Source organism: Triturus cristatus, chromosome 7 (genome assembly GCF_964204655.1).
Source record: "Triturus cristatus chromosome 7, aTriCri1.1, whole genome shotgun sequence".
NCBI classification, from domain to species: domain Eukaryota; kingdom Metazoa; phylum Chordata; class Amphibia; order Caudata; family Salamandridae; genus Triturus; species Triturus cristatus.
This window is the reverse complement of record NC_140590.1, coordinates 1,583,894,721-1,583,911,258: the sequence shown is the minus strand read 5'-3', so window position 1 is coordinate 1,583,911,258 and position 16,538 is coordinate 1,583,894,721.

Genomic DNA, 16,538 nt, shown 5'->3' with positions numbered 1-16,538 from the left:
GGGAGGGAGAGAGAATAGATCCTTGGGGGACTCCAAGGGAGACAGGAGTGGGGGTAGAGAGACAGTTTTGAATTTTGATTTGCTGAGTACGGTGTTGTAGATAAGAGATGAACCATTTGTAGGTGGTGCCATTAAGGCCAAAACAGGTCCTAAGCACATTAAGTAGGGCTGAATGGTTGACTGTATCGAATGCTGTGGAGAGATCAAGAAGGATAAGAAGGCAGGTCTCGCCATTGTCAAGTGATTGATGGATGCCATCTATGACATTGATCATTGCCGTTTCGGTGCTGCAGCCTTTTCTGAAGCCAGATTGAAAGGGGTCGAGAAGGTTGAAATTTTCTATGTGTTTGTCGAGTTGTAGTAGGACACATTTTTCAAGTACCTTTGAGAGAAGGGGGAGGTTAGTGATGGGGCGGAGATTATTTAGGTCATTGGGGTCAGCATTGGGGTTTTTGATTATGGGCGAGATTTGACCAAGCTGAAGGGAGGAGGGGACACAGCCCGTGGAGAGAGAGGTGTTGATGATTTTGGTCCAGAATGGGGTGATGATGTGCTTAAGGGCAGGGACAAGGTTGGAGGGTATTGGGTCTTTTGTGTGGGAGGACGGTTTTAGATTGCCAATTATATTGAGGACTTCAAGCTCAGTGACGGGGAGAAAGTTGAGCAAGGAGGCATTGTTCTTAAGTTGAGATTTAGGGGAGTTGGTTACTGGAGATGTGGAAGGTGAGAGGCCTGTGGAGTGGTGGGGGGTATGGAAATGGGCAGGAGAGGAGGCTCTCTGGGGAGCGGTAGGATAGAGGGCAGAGGAGAGAGTGTGTAGTCTGGAAGGGGGGATGTGGAGTAGGCATTAGAGGTGAGGACAGGATTGGATTGGGAGTTGGAGGATAGTTGTGTGGGAAGGAAGGATTGGTCAATTTTGGCAATTTTTTCCGAGAAGAAGTGGGCAATTTCTTAACATCTGTCTGATGAGGCTGTCATATTTGGAGGTGCGGGGGAAGTTTGGTTTCGGATGATTTTGAAGAGTTCCCTGGGTCTGTTTTTGGCACGGTCAAGTTGAGTGCGGAAGAAGGATGCCTTTTCCTTGAGGATGTGTTTTTTGTAAGTGGATCTGGCATGTCTGAGAAGTGCAAGATGGGAGGGTGAGGGATGGTGTCTCCAGGTTCTTTCCGACAGTCTGAGTGCCCGTCTCTCATTATTTATCTCTGTATTAAACCAAGAGTTTGAGGGGGTGTTTCTTTGGTTTTTGAGTTTAGGCGGGGCTTGTTGGTCAAGAATATCTGTAACAGTATTGTTAAATAGTTCAGTGAGCTCATTCGCATTTTGGGAGGGGTGAATGAGAAGAAGTTGAGCTTGGAGTTTCGATTGTAGAACTCCTGGGGGGATGCCTTTTAGGTTTCTGGTCAATTTCTTAGGTCTGGTAGTTTTAGGGGCAGGGAGGTTTGCTGAGGTAGCAATGGTGAAGAGTATAAGGTGATGGTCGGACCAGTCAGTGGGGATGATATTGGTAACGGAGGTCAGATCATCGTTGGACAGAATGACATCAAGTATGGATCCTTTAGTGTGAGTTGGAGATTGGCAGAGTTGTTTGAGTTAGTTGATTTCAAGAAGTGTAGTGAGGAGGGAGATGGAGAGGTCATTGGTATCATTCCAATGGAGGTTAAGATGCCCAAGAAAGAGATTTTTTGAGTTGGATAATGCTGATTGCGCCAGTAGATCAGATAAGTCCTCAATGAAGGGCTGTGGTGGTCCTGGGGGGCTATAGATGTTGTGTAGACGAATTGGGCGGGAGTTTTGAGTTAACAGTTCTGCTTCCAGGTATTCGCATGAGGAGTAGCCTGGGTTGGTGATAAGGGAAATCTGAAGTTCCTTTTTGAAGATAATGGCTAGCCCTCCCCAACTCTGTTAGGTCTGTCTTTTCTAAGAATAGAGTATCCCGGGCGGGAGAGAAGGTCAAGTATGCTCATTGAGTGGTCATTTAGCCAGGTTTCAGTGAGGAATGCAATATCAATGGATTCACTCAGGATGGTTTCCGAGATTTCCGTGGCGTGTAGGACCGCGGAGCGACAGTTAACTAGCATGCATTTCAGTGGTGTGGGGTTGGGTATGGAGGGTGGGCAAGAGTGGATCAGCGAAAGTTGAGGTGGTGGTCTGGGGGAAGCGGGGGAGGAGGGGGTTCTATTTGTCCCTATGATAACAGGGATGGGGGCATAAGGGAGTGGAGGGTTGGTGGTTGGCAGATTAGTAAGGTAGAAGTTACATAGGTCGGCGAGGTCGGACGGGGAGAGATGGTTCGAGGTGCGGAGAGGTCTATGCTTACGGCATCGGAGAGGGAGAGATCTCCAAAGGTTGTGTTTGTTATTGGGGATGTTTGAGGGAGGGAGGATGGTGGTTTTATGGTGAGGGAGGGTTCTGGTGCTGTGGACAAAGAAGTATTTTCTGAGTCGGGCAAATTCAGTAGTTAAATTAGATAGGTCACATTCAATGTTGTGTAGGATCTGGGCAATTGAGGAGAGGGGAGGTATAGGGAGTGCGTGGTCTGAGTTATTTGCAGAGGGTGGCCTAAGGGGGGAGATGTGGTAGATGGTGTGGGGTGAGCGGTGACGGGGCTGGGAGGAGTGAGGGGTTCGGAAGTTAAAGTAGGTAGGACGAGTACAGTGTTGTGTAGGCTTGGGGTAGTCCGGGTACAGGGAAGTAATGAAGGGGCTTGGGAGGAGAATGGTCTGGGGATAGGGAGTGGTCGTGATTAGTTGCGGATGGAGGCCTACTGTGTGAGGGGGGAGATAGGGTAGTAGGTATGGAGTGATGGCTGGCGGATCTGTTAAGTGAGAGTGGAGGGGTTAGATTAAACAGGGGGCAGAAATCTGCAGGTGATGTGGTCAGAGAGGATAAAAGGGCATGAAGCGAGTGAGAAACGAATATATTGGTTTGATGGGGATGTGTGATTTTTGAGGGTTGGGGTGAGGGGGTGTGAGGGAGATGGGTGTTTATTGGGGGGTGGGGTGCAGGGTTGGGGGGTTGGGTAGGTAGAGCCTGAGGGGGGCGGGTAGAGGGGAAGGGGAGAAGCAGGGAGTGTATGGGATTGGTAGGGGTAGGGGGTGAGGGGTTGTGATAGGTGATTGCGGGGAAAAGACGGTGGAGTAAGTGAGTGGTTGGGTCAGGGGGAGGGAGGTTTGGGGGACAGGGGGAGGGTGGGTTATGGGAAGGGAATGATAAGTAGGTGACAGGAGTTTGGGGCTACCGTTATTCAAGGGGGGGCCGAGGGTTAAGGGGGTTAGGGGGAGAGAGGGAGATAAGTGGGGGATGAGAAGTCGGTAATTGGTGATGGGGGTAGTCGTTATCAATAGGGGGGTCAAGGAAAGGAGATGGTGAGGTCAATTTTTGCAGGTTGAGAGTGGAAGTAGAGTGGGGGGAGGGGGGAGGAAGAGGTTTGAGGGGTTCTGTTCGTTTGGGGAGGAGGAGTGTTAGGCGCTGAATGGTTAAGGAGGAGAGACATAGTGCTAAAGTGGTGTTCAAAGATAGAGAGGTGGGATGGCGAGATATTAAACGTATTAAACCTCAATATCCACACATTGTCCCATTTTGTCGTGTTTATATCAGTGCCACCCTTAAACAGAAAGAACATTTTTGCCAAATGAAATCCTAAGGCCAAATGCAATTATTTTGATCTGCCTCACCATGTATATTGCCAGTTTAAACTTATGTTGATTCGGCTCGTAAGGTGCTTCTGCATTCCACAGTTGATGTATGTGATGGAAACAGTGTAGAGTAGATCGGGTAAATATTCTTAGCATAGTTATCGATAGTGGTGTGGAGATTCTATTACAAGATCAGAGGCTAAGTTATGACAAACCTTCTTTAATGTATTTCTCTATCAGCAAAGTGAAACACAAAATATAACAACATCATAAAGAAAAAACATAGTAGCATGTAATGTCCAAAAAAAGACGAGCAAGTTACTTACCTGCGGTAACAGCTTTTCTGGTAGCAACTCTATCTAATAGCAGATTTCTCACCCTTTGAATTTCCTCCAGTTCGACTGGACCAGGAAACTTTCATAGCAATTCCGTCATGGGTCGACAGGTGGCGCCGTGCAGCTCCGCATCTGGTCTGTTCCCCCGCCGTACATGATGTCAGGGCAACTATATCTGTTACCTCCACGCATTGGCGTCAGTTACTTTCTGATCTCCATCCACGGTGATGGAAGTAGAGGCCTTGAAATCAGATTATGGAAGCGTGCATACTTTCAGTTTGGGATCTTATCGCTAGACTATATGAGGCCTTTTCACAGAATGGGAAGGAGGGTGGGTCATGAGAAATTTACAGTTAGATCGAGTCCCTACCAGAAAAGACATTAGCAAAGGTATGTAACTTTTTCTTCCTATACAGATTTCTAACCATAGTTTCCTCAACTTTTGAATAGATACAAAAGTATTACACCTCCTTAGTAGTGGATCTGTAGAATGGCTCAGACCAGGAAGTCCTGCAGGAGAGATGGGGTGAAATGCCCATCCTGCCAGACCTAGCTATCAGGAAGTAGTTCTTCGTGAACGTGTGAAGGGATGGCCACACCATAGCTTGGTAAATGTCCAGAACTGGCACTCTGTACACCAGTGTAATGATAGTAGCCTTTGCTTTGGTGTAGTAAGCATGCAGGACTTCCAGGGGCTATTTCAAGGCCAGGCTAGGCCATAGCAGATCTTGATGCACTATACAGTCCACCGCAAGATAGTCTGCTTTTGCACCGCTTTACCTTTTCTAACCCCAGAGAAACCAATACAAAGTTAGTCATGCTGTCTGTAGTTCCTGGTGTAATCTACATAAAAGCTAACCACCCTTTTCGGGTCAAGGCAGTGGAGCCATTCTTCCTCTTTGGCAGGATGAGGCAGTGAATGGGAACTCAGCAAGGTGATGGATTGCTCTATATGGAAGGGCATGACTGCCTTGGGCAGAAATTATGCTTTTGTTCGGAAGATTAAGTTGTGCTGAAAGAAAGATCTGTACGGTGGAGCCATGGACAATGCCTGGAGTTTATTCACCTTGCCAATGTTATGGCAATCAGGAATGCCATTCCGATTGACACAAGCCTCTAAGCACATGCAATAGCGTCAGTGGGCAATTCACCCATCGACTTCCTCAGGGCTGAAAAGATTAAAAACTCAGCTTACACAGACATCTTGTGTATATATTTGGAGCATTACACCCTGTGCCAATGTTTACTGATGCTTGTTAAAATTTACAGAGCGCAGTAAGTGATGGAAACCCATGCCTCACTTCATCATAAAAGCAAAACTTACCATTATCAAAATTTAACATAAGGGGGCGTGGCTTGGCGAGCCAAGATGGTGGACGCACCCTGATTGTGGTCCCGGACCCCTCTGCCATCCGCCCATGATCCAACCATCCAGAGAGCCATCCGACCCTAAAACTGGTGGCCAGGTCACTGTCATACCTCTGGCTGCACCCCTGGCTGCAAGATTTCCGCTTGTGAGACGCTATTGCGCTGGGCTTGGCCACCCGGCGGAGACCTGCATTCAAGATGGTGGCTCCTCCGCACTGATCGGCGCGTCCTGTGGCCTTCGGACCTCACTGGTCGTTCCCCGGTCTGAGTCCTCTGAACATTCTGAGGGGCCCCCTCCCCCGTGATCTGGGGGGTCCGGAGATGAGCTGCGAGCTCCGGAGCGCTGCCCATGCATTCCTCCGGTATTGGCATTCTGGAGTGGGCGGCTGTGGAGGCCCGGCCTAGCCCGCCGATCCTGTGTCTGCAGTGAGCGGCGCGGGACTGCCCCCTCGGCCGCAGCACGCCGGAGACTCCCGCTGCCGCTCCCTCGTGCCCCCGTGGCGCGGCTGACCCATCGACCGCCACCTTGGGCGGTGGAGACTGGAGTTGTCGGGCTGCTGATCGGGCGGCTGGAGGATCCTTGCCTGACCGCGGCTGCCAGCTGCACCCAGCGTTGTGCGGCCCTCTGCCTGTGCCCGCCCGTACTGTGGAGCCTGGAGGCCCAACGGGGCTGCTGTGGTGCTGCCTGCTGTCTCCGGTCACCTGGGGCTGTGGGCTGCCGGTTAGCGGTGTCGGCCGCTGGAGGGGAGGTCTGTGTGCACGGAGGCCCGACGCTACACTGCCTCGGCGGCTGGCGGCCCCGGAGAAGTCAAGACCAACTTTTTCTCACGGACCTCTTGGAAGGGCACGGGGTGCAGAGGCGTGTTAAGGGTCTTCCATCGCTTGTCAAAGAGAATTTCTCTGCGAGACCCTTAACCAAGTGAGTGGTTTACTGTGACGACGTCCAAGCACTTGCAGCACTGGTTTCACTTTGCCTTCCCACTGACCTCAATGTAAGGAAAAGCTGGCGCTGAGACGACGGAGTACCTGGGGGTCATCGCCGGTTCCACTGGGCGGTCTGCTGAGAGTGGAGACCCCCCACCACCCCCTGGGCCCAAGCAACATCTCTGGGAGTGGAGAGCCTACGGAGTCCACGTGCGGGAGGCCTGCACGATTCCTGATTGCCCTTGCTGAACCTGAGGCCTGTGTCGCTGCTGTGGGCACCACTGGTGGTCGGTGGGAGCTCTGTGGTGGGCGGCGAGCTCCTGCACCTTGGACTGGAGGTAAGGAGTGGGGGTGCTGAGGCATCTGAGTTTGGGTGGAGGCGGGTGCGTGGGGCCCTGGTTAGCACAGCTTCCTTCCCTCCACCCGGTCTCCTCCCCCTCTCCCAGCGTGCCTCCTGCGACCTGCGGCTGAGGTGAACTGACCCTGCTGGGCCTCTCCTCTCTGGGCCTGGTGCTGACCATTACTGCGCTCCCGTGGTCACCTGCCACATCAGTCCTGGACCCGCTGCTATCCCTGCGGACATTGTGTGAATCCGCCCTGCGGAACATTCTGTGGCCCTCGTGTGGGGATCCCTGTTTAGCCCTGGAACGGGGTCCTTCTCCCTCCTTCCTCCCCGAATCCGGCCGCACATTTCGGGCGGCAGCACTTTGACCCGTGCCGACCCACTGCTCGCCCGCTTTAACTTGTTGACTTCCCGCTGTGGGGTCTGCTTGTGGGGACGCGAGGAATCCTTGACTCCCAGGAGCCGCCATGGGCAGAACAGACAGGTCGGCGAAGACTCCTGCCACCCAGACTAAGATGGATCGCTTTACTACCTTGGAAGCGGGGGCTACCGGGTGTGACTGAACAGGAGGCCCCTCAGTCCGCGGACTTGGCCACCATCTCCCAGGCCATCCACGCATCCCAGACCTCGGTGGAAGGCAAAATCGCAGAAGTGCGAGTGGACATGACTCTCATTCGGCAGGACCTTCGTAACGCCACTGCCCGAATTACTGGTGGGCTTTCCGGAGGGAGTGGAGCAGGGCCGCACAGCGGATTTCCTGGAGAAGTGGCTGCGGTCATGGGTCCCCGAGGGCTCTCTCTCCCCATGGTTTGCGATTAAGTGGGCCCACCGGTCTTTGGCCCCGAGACCGGCGCCGGGTGCGCCCTCCCACCCATTCATCATGCGGATTCTCAAATTCAAAGACCGTAACATTGTTTTGGTTTAAGCCCACAAACAACAGAGGCTGCGCTACGAAAATTGTGCTATCATGATCTTCCCAGACTACACCCGCGAGGTCCAGGGCCAGCGCCGCTTTTTTTGGGAGGTCAAGCAGAAGCTGTGGGCAATCAATATTCAATACCGGCTCCTCTTCCCGGCTCGCCTGCGTGTGGTGTTCCCAAACAAGACTCTGTTCTTTGACGACCCGACGGCGGCCTGGACCTTGGCAACGGAGTAATGCCCCCTGCAGGCGCGCTGGACTCGGGGGGGGGGGGCGGAGGGCGGTCTTGCCCTCTCCGCTCCTTTCGCTCCTCAACCTCAGCGTAATCGCTCCCGCAGGCGCCGTGGGCAGAGAAGGGCCCGCTCGGTCTCCCGACCAGGACACTCACAGCAACCGGTATCTCTCTCCGGGGGACCCTCGACTGGGAGGCGCTCTGGCTGCCTGGATGGCGGGGGTGCTGCGCCCGGGCCCTCAGCGATCGACCTTCCGGACTCGGACCTCTCCCGTAGCCCGATGTTCCTGCACGACCCTGCTTGAACTGGTCTCTGCCCGCCGGGCCTAGCTCCGCGGCCGGAGATGGTGCTCTAACCCAGAACATTCTTACTTTCCCGATGGACTCGTATACACATATCCGGACACGAGAAGGGGTCCTCCACGCTTTCCCATTCCCAAACGTTTTAGTTTGGTTGTTACTCATTGGTTTATTGTTAGGGCGACAGATGCTTCCGTTCCTGAAGTGTAGGGTGGGGGGTGGGAGGGGGGTTGAGGGGGTGGGACCATTGTCCCATGTTTCAATTGTATTTTTGGTTCTTTTTCTTTTCTTTAGTTTCGCTACACCAGCTTTCCTATGGCGCCCAGATTTGCACCCCGTGAGACATACAGATCTCCCTTCAAAGGCCCGAGTGACCTGTCTTTATGTTTTGGGTGTTTTAGTTCTACCACACCAGCATTCTTTAAGCACCCTGACGTACACCCGATAGGGCAGCCAGACTGGGCCACCCCGTTCAGACTTGTAGTCCCACTACCAACCCAAGCACCATGTCCGACACACCATTGATAAACGCTCCCCAGCGCATCATGTCATGGAACGTTAATGGTCTCCAGGACCGCTTTAAACGCATGGCTGTCCTCAGATACGCGCAGCGCTCAGGGGCGGACATCTTACTCTTCCAAGAAACCCACCTGCTGGGTAATCGTTGTCCCTTCTTAATGCGATACGGCTATGATAGAGTGTGGCACTCAGGTTTTACAAGGGGTTCCCGAGGGGTGGCGATCCTAGTGAAATGCTCCCTTCCTCTGGTGGCTGTCCGAACGACTCTTGATGCCCAGGGCACTTTCTTGGCCCTCAGTGGCACACTAAAGGGCAACTCACTCAACCTGGTGTCCCTTTATTCTCCCCCCCTCGATGCTGACGGCGGTCCTAGCTCAGTCTGTTGACCTCCTGGCGTCCCTGCCCCCACATTTCTTGGGGGTGACTTTAACGCAGTCTCATCACCTGACCTTGACACGACAGGCCCTCCATCCCCTGGTAGAATTGCACAGGCCAAACAGCTGAGGTTGTGGTCCGCGTCACTAGGTTTATGCGATGCCTGGCGATTATGGCACCCTCACTCTAAACAATTCACGCACACCTCAGCGGCGCACCACACACAGGCACGCATTGACGCCATCTTTGTTCCCTCGACGGACTGTCTGCTGATTCAAGACGTCTCGCTTCTTCCGAGAGGTATCTCTGACCACTCGCCAGTGATGATCCACACGGGTCCCCCCGCCTCTGTCCTACAAACTTGGAGGTTCAATGCCTGGTTTCTTCAAGACAAGGGTTTCAGGAAGGTGGTGAGGCAGGAGCTAACATAGTACTTTCTTTCTAATGAGGGTTCCGTGTCCTCCCCAGGCACCCTATGGGAGACGGGCAAGGCCACAATTAGGGGGGCCGCCAAGGGTCAACTCAAGCTCCAGCGACAAGCCCAGCTGGAACAGATTACCTCGCGGGAGGAGCAGGCTCTGCGCCTCGAACGTGCCTCAGCCCGATCCCCTGATGCTTCCGACACAAGACTTCTGACCCAGCTCCAGTCGGAGATCAAACAGCTGTCGCTGGACGCGGCCAAACTCCTCTGACGCGCCTCGGTGGCCAGGGTGTATGGATGGGGCGACAAGAATGGCTCTCTCCTTCACCGCCTGGCTACGTACCCAAGGGCGAACCGTATAATCCCTGAAATAGCGGCACCAGACAGGTTACTGTGCCGTGCCCCATTGGAAATAGCACAAGCCTTTGCCGCCTACTACCACAAGCTATACGAGGCCCGAGCCCCATCCCTGTCCCTTACGGATCTGATGGACTTGGAGGGTAGCCTTCCATGTGTGGACGCCGCCGTTCAAGTCGATCTGGATCGCCCCATTTTCCGCGTGGAAATTGGTGACGCAATCGCTTGTGTGTCATCCGGCAAGACACCGGGCCTTGATGGCCTTCCTCAAGAATACTATTCCAAATTCCGGGATGTTCTCATCCCCCACCTGGACGCGTTATTTCACGAAGCGGTGGAGAAGGGCTCCTTCCCTCAAGAAACGGACATAGCCACCATTGTAGTCCTTCCGAAATCTCAACCCCCTCACCACAATGTGCAGATTACCGCCCCATTTCCCTCATCAACACTGAGGTCAAACTGTTCGCCACCCTCCTTGCCCAGCGCCTCAAACCCCATCTGTCTACGTTGGTCCACCCTGACCAATGCAGGTTTATGCCCTCTCGCGGCACTCTGCACTGTCTTCGCAGACTGCACTCTACCTTGGCCCATCGCCACCTCCTCACCCCATACCTAGCGCTTCTCCTGGTAGACTTTGAGAAGGCCTTCGACTCGGTGGACTGGGGCTTTCTCCAAGATGTTCTTGACATGATGGGACATGGTCTCCACTTTCGGGCCATGGTCAAGGTTCTGTATGCCCTCCCGAGGGCTCGTGTCCTAGTAAACGGAATCCTGTCGGAGCCCTTCTCAGTCTGTAGAGGGACGAGGCAGGGCTGTCCCCTTTTTCCCCTGCTTTTCGCCTTAGTGATGGAGCCCTTGGTGGCCTTGATGCGGTTTTGCGGTCAGGTGCGGGGATGGGAATGGCCCAGCGCTGAACCGAATACAATCGCCCTCTATGCGGATGATGTCCTTATCTACCTGGCAGAGCCTGCCCGGTCCGGTCCCCACTATTTACGTATTTTGCAGTCCTTTGAACAGGCCTCAGGCCTCCATTTGAATCCCAACAAATCGGTCCTAGTTCCCCTTCACCTCTCACGGGAATGCTTTGACTGGCAGTCCGAAATACCTCTACGTCGTCAATCATTCAAACACCTGGGGATCTGGGTGACCTTGCTGCCTGAGCTCAGCTGGGCCCTCAGTGTCACTCCGCTGGTGAAGCGGGCCAAGGCGGACCTCCAGCGGTGGCAGTCGCTGCCCCTCAACCCCATGGGGAGGGTGGCCCTTTTTAAGATGATGGTGCTTCCCTGCTTTCTTTATATGCTTCAGAACACCCCCATGTGCTTTCCCAGGGCCTGGTTTCGTGAACTTGACGGCGTAGCCAGCAAGTTCTTGTGGGGAAGGGGTAGGTCCAGGCTAGCGCAGTACTTGCAGGATCCCCTCGTTCGATGGGGGTTTGGGGATGACTCACCTTTACCTATACTACTTAGCCACACAACTTCTTTCCATACATGACTGGTTCAACGGGGGTGGTCTGACCCGGCCTATAGGCTTGAACTAGGGAAGCTGGGCCTCGCTAGAATCCAATCCTTTCTATATGGGACCCCGATTCCATCCCGTCTTCCGGAGGTGACGCGCTCGGTGTTACTGGCCTGGCGGGCAGCATTGCTTCACACCAACTGGACACACACACTGACCCAGTGTACACCCATTTGGCACGGGTCCTGGCTCAAGGAGGTGACCGGGCTTCGGGGATTCGAAGCTTGGGACCTCATAGGCATTACACAGCTTGGGGACGTATGGGTGGGGGATCATATGTGTTCCTTTGAAGATCTCCAAACCAGGTACTCACTGCACCACTCGCAATTTTTTCACTACCTCCAGCTGCGACATGCCCTACGATCACATCTCACAACAGGCACGAGGTTGCCAGATCATAGCCCCCCTGAAGCTATGTTTGGGGACTTGGGGAAAGGTGGCATTTCCCGCATTTACTGTACACTGATTAACAATACCCCGACTTCCTTGGACCAACTGCGGACGCAATGGGTGGACTGCGTGGGCCCCTTGGAGGAAGAAGACTGGCGCGAGGCCCTTATGGCCCCCAGAACGGTCACCGCCTCCGTTAGGCTGCGCTTGGTGCAGCTCTATTATCTGCATGCTGCATATCTCACCCCTGCACGCCTTCATCGCGCAGGGCTTAGTCCGTCCTCAGCCTGTACCAGGTGTGGGTATGACCCTGCTGACTTCCTCCACATGGTTTGGGCCTGTCCCCTCTTGGCGGGTTTTTGGCAGGGCATCGAAGAAAAACTCTCTGAGGTCCTGGGGAGGGAGGTTCCACACGACCCTAAACACACGCTCCTGGGCATCACTGATGGGCTGGACGTGTCACGCAACGAAAAACTGTTCTTTACTACAGCTATGGTGGTAGCTAAAAGAGACATTGCAGCCTCTTGGAAATGCCCCGAACCCCCAAATGTGGGGCGTTGGCGGAATGGAGTGGACTGGTGCGCCACACAGGAGAAAGTTATGTGTGCAGCATGTTTTTGCCTCAAGAAATACCGCAGAATTTGGGGGAAATGTTTGGGGGGGTCTAACTTTGAGGGGTTCGACTGTTTACATCTCATTTCTGCTTTATTAATGTCTGCATGTTGGGTATTGAGAAATTGTGCTTGTAATCCTCGATCATTGCAATACGGTGCGGATTGGCTGGTGCTTTTCTCTTGTAAAGTGAATAAAAATGTGTTTATCATAATTTAACATAAAAGACACAGTTATTTTCATGTGATTCACATAGGTTACCACTACACCCAGGAAGTGGAACGCAGTTAATTAGATTAGTGTAAGCTGTACACCTGTGACGAAATGCAAAGAAGTAAAAATGTAAAACACCTCAGGCATAACCAGTATCTCAATTCCCAAGACAGCAGTCAAACTTGCCCTGTCTCTAGATATAAGTAACCATCACCTTGTACCAAATTTACAAAGTACCTGTCATGATCCAATCAAATCTGAGGAAGTTAAAGTCAATAGTCAGCGCTAATTCAATTTTAGCACATTACCAAATTCTGTGATTTACAGGGAATTCTCTATCACATACCTCAAGTCGAGAATATCTACTCCCGGCTGAAACCAATTTCAGTAATACGATATGTTCTATCGGTCTCAAATGTCAACGTTCAGGCATGGTCGCACCTTGTATGTAAATGGTGGCCTGCAGTACAAAACCATAAGCCCTTATTCATACACGGTTCTTCCTTTATCCTCTGACTCGACAATATACTTCTATTATCGTAATCTGAGCTATGAGGGGGCACCACCGCGCTCCCCGATGTCCCCCGTTTATTCTTACCCATATAACGGCCAGTGTTCATGCCACTTCTGCTGCGGCGTGTATGCCCACATCCGCGTTCTACTCGAGATCCATCTTGTTTCACTATTTATTCTTTTCCGTACTCATGCACACCCAATACTTCAAGGATAGACTTTTCTTAGACTCCTAGTAGCCCCGACATCTTTTTTTTTTTTTTTCGCAGAGTTTTATATAGCGCGAACTTGACCCGAATCCAATCAGGTATCAGAGCACTTTACATAGCACCAGTTACGTTACATGAGGACACACATTCATTTTTGTTGTTGTTTTTTTTGTTAGACATGGGGAGATTAAGGGATTTGCCCGGTATCACAGGATGTTCAGCGTCATTACCGAGACTCGAACCCAGTTCCCCAGGTCCGAGGTCGAGCGCCCTAGCCGTTAGGCCAACTCCTCTCCCCTCTCCCACTCCACTCTTTGAGTGTGCCAATGATTATATAAATAATACTCATATTGCACATTATATGCGAGTCAGAACATTCATTTGAGTGAATCAGTATCCCAGGTTGGCGCTATTGATTATATCATGTAACGCATACGTCCATACATCTTACTGTAAAACCCTCGGTCCTCCCATATGTATTGTCACCTCTCCAGGTGTGCCAATCACATATGTGTTAATGGATTATTTAACCATCTGGCGCCTGAAGTGCGTAAAGTCCTAATTATAAACCCGCTCAATTGCAAATGTTCATGACATACAGTCTCAGGGATACACATGCGCATAGATGTCAGTTACCAGGGTGTACCTTCATGTGCAATCATTGTCCCTACATCCAGCCATACTTCCATATGTGAGTGAACATAGTCATGACACATCTGTGTGATTTAGAATGTTTTATTCACATTCAGGTGATTGACAGAGCTGGAGCTGTACATGGCCATCCAAGCCCACATTACATGGAAGCCCAGTGGTGGGCCCACCATAGTCCTTTGGGGATCGAAAAGTGATTAGGAAGAGGGGAGTACAGTCCGCAGCAGAATTGCTGTGTAATTGTCCAGCAGTGAAGATATGGCAGTCCGTGTTGATGTCCGGGTGAATGGTGCAGAGTGCTCCGGGGGTCAGTGGGAGGTATTGTCCCAGGGCATGATGCATAGGGCAGAACCAGGCAGGGACACGCCATATGGCGGTGATGGATGCTACTGCCTCCTTCCTCACACAGTAATTACCATCCCCATCTTACTCCTCTGATACGGGTTCTGTGTCCGGTGTAGTAGCAGGGTAATGGCTGCATCACTGTGTGCCACTGACACATCAGACTGCGAAGGTGATGGAGCTGCATCACTGTGTGCCACTGACACGTCAGGGGTTGGAGCTGTGTGTGTCGATGTTCCAGCTGCAGTCATCTGTGACAGGCTCAGTGGCAGCAATGGCAAGATGATGAACTGCAGGGCATTGAAGTTCCCAGCTACTACTCGCTGGTGTCCAGCCGTGGCAGCCATACTTCCAGCCTGCATCTGCTCCATGGTCTCCATTGACCTCCGCATCTGTGCCAACTCTGTGCTGTCATCACTGGTGCCTGTGTGACCAGACAGTTCTTGTATCTGATTAATGGCCCCAGCGAGGTCAGCCAAGGTCTGTGGTGGAGCATGGTGCATACAGGGGGTGTCCGATGTGACTGTACGTGGCCCCTGATGGGACTCAGACACCCACGTATGGCATCGAGTTTGGCTGCCACGAGCTCGAAACCCACCTGCACCTGTTCAGACAACTCCACCTGGCAACCCCACACACGCTGTTGGAATTCCATGTATTGGTCGGGGGGGGTCCTGGGAGACAGACGTGGTGGTGTGTTTCTTGCTGTGTGGTCTGTGCAGGTTGTGGGGTCACCTCGAGGCAGCTGGCCTGCCCTGCTCCTGGGGATGGGGTGCTGAGGCTGTCCATTATCCGTTGGAGGGTGTCTTGACATATGTGCAGGTTGTCCACTTCATCATCAATGATGGGAAGTGTGGTGTGCTCTGCAGGAGGTGTTGTTTGTCCCTCTGCAATGTAAATGGGAGATGCAGGTTAACAGAGTTACACATGTATGTAGAAGATTTGCAGATGTTTACATTCACACTGCATGCCAATGTGCATTGTGACTGTTTTGGTGGAGCTGGCTATTTGATGGCAGTCAGTGTGTTTTTCGACTACATGACGGATGTGTGGTAGTACCCGTACATTATCATCACACAGTGTCAGGCAATGCCAGAAGTGAGTGGACAGTTACTACGCATGAGCGGAACCTGTTGTGAGCCCTGTCCTGTGGTGTTGGCGTTGCACTTTGTATCACATTGCCGTAATTGCTGATGTTCTGTGATTGCTATGTGTGTGTGCTGCATTGTGGGGGAGTTGCCCCTGCAGCTCTGATTTTGTGTACCCTTCTCCCTTTGAGGTGTGTTGCCTTTGAATTGTGTGCGTTTCGGGGGCTGAATTATTTTTGACTTGGGTCATATGTGCTCTCAGACAGATTTTGTGGCCTGGTGCATTGTTCGTCTGCTGCGTGTGTTGTACGGCATGGGTTGTGGATGCACGTGGATATGGCAGTGTGACCTGCTCCTTTACGGATGTGATCCACACTGGGCCACCTCCATGTCGATTCGTGGGCCATGTCATTTTTTTGGGCTCCTGCCATGCTATCGGGCATGCAGTGTCACTTGCATAGTCAGTGTGGCTCACAGAGCCGCTGCTTTGCTGGATTCAGCACATGTGCATGGGTCGGTGGTGATATTGGTGATACGGAGGGGGGCCCCTTTGTGCACATTGTGGACGGGGGCCTACTTGGTGTTTGTATGTGTGCTGCAGTGTGCCAAGGCTATCAGGGACATGTTTCACGATCGTTGTGGGTGTGCAGTGTGCTACACATAATTGTGCGTGTGTGCCATTGTGCCCATCTCTCCCCGTCCCCCAGTCCCTGGTCGTTACTCACCCTGTTGCTGTTGGATCAGGTCGTATCAAGCTGTGTCCAGGCCCCCAAATCCTGCCACTGTCGCCACACTGCTGACTGTGACCACTATTTCCTCCAGCTCATCCAGCTCCTCATGTGTAGCAGGACTCCCACCTCCAGTCGCCGTTGCTGCCTTCCTGTTGGCGGCGAGTTTCTGTTTGGTCTGCCTTTTCACATCATGCCAGCGCATCTTGACCTCCTCCATTGATCGCCTCGACACTCCAACTGCATTGACGTTGGTGACGATGGCCTGCCATATTTCCGTTAGGGTTGCCAGTGCCGCAGTGGAGGTGCCGAACAGTTGTTCATGGTGTTCTATCGCCTCCGTGACGAGGATCCGGTCTTCCTGCGGACTGAACCCCGTCTTCCTCTTCCTCTTCTCATTGCCCTTCCCTGAACACGGGGTTCTTGGCTGGTCCCCCGTGGGCTTGTGGAGTTCGGGTTGTCCTCTGCACTCGATTCGGGTGCATCCATGATGCTACGCAGTTTGAATTGGTTTTGGTGTTTTTTTTCTTTCTTTTATAGTGCATTTTC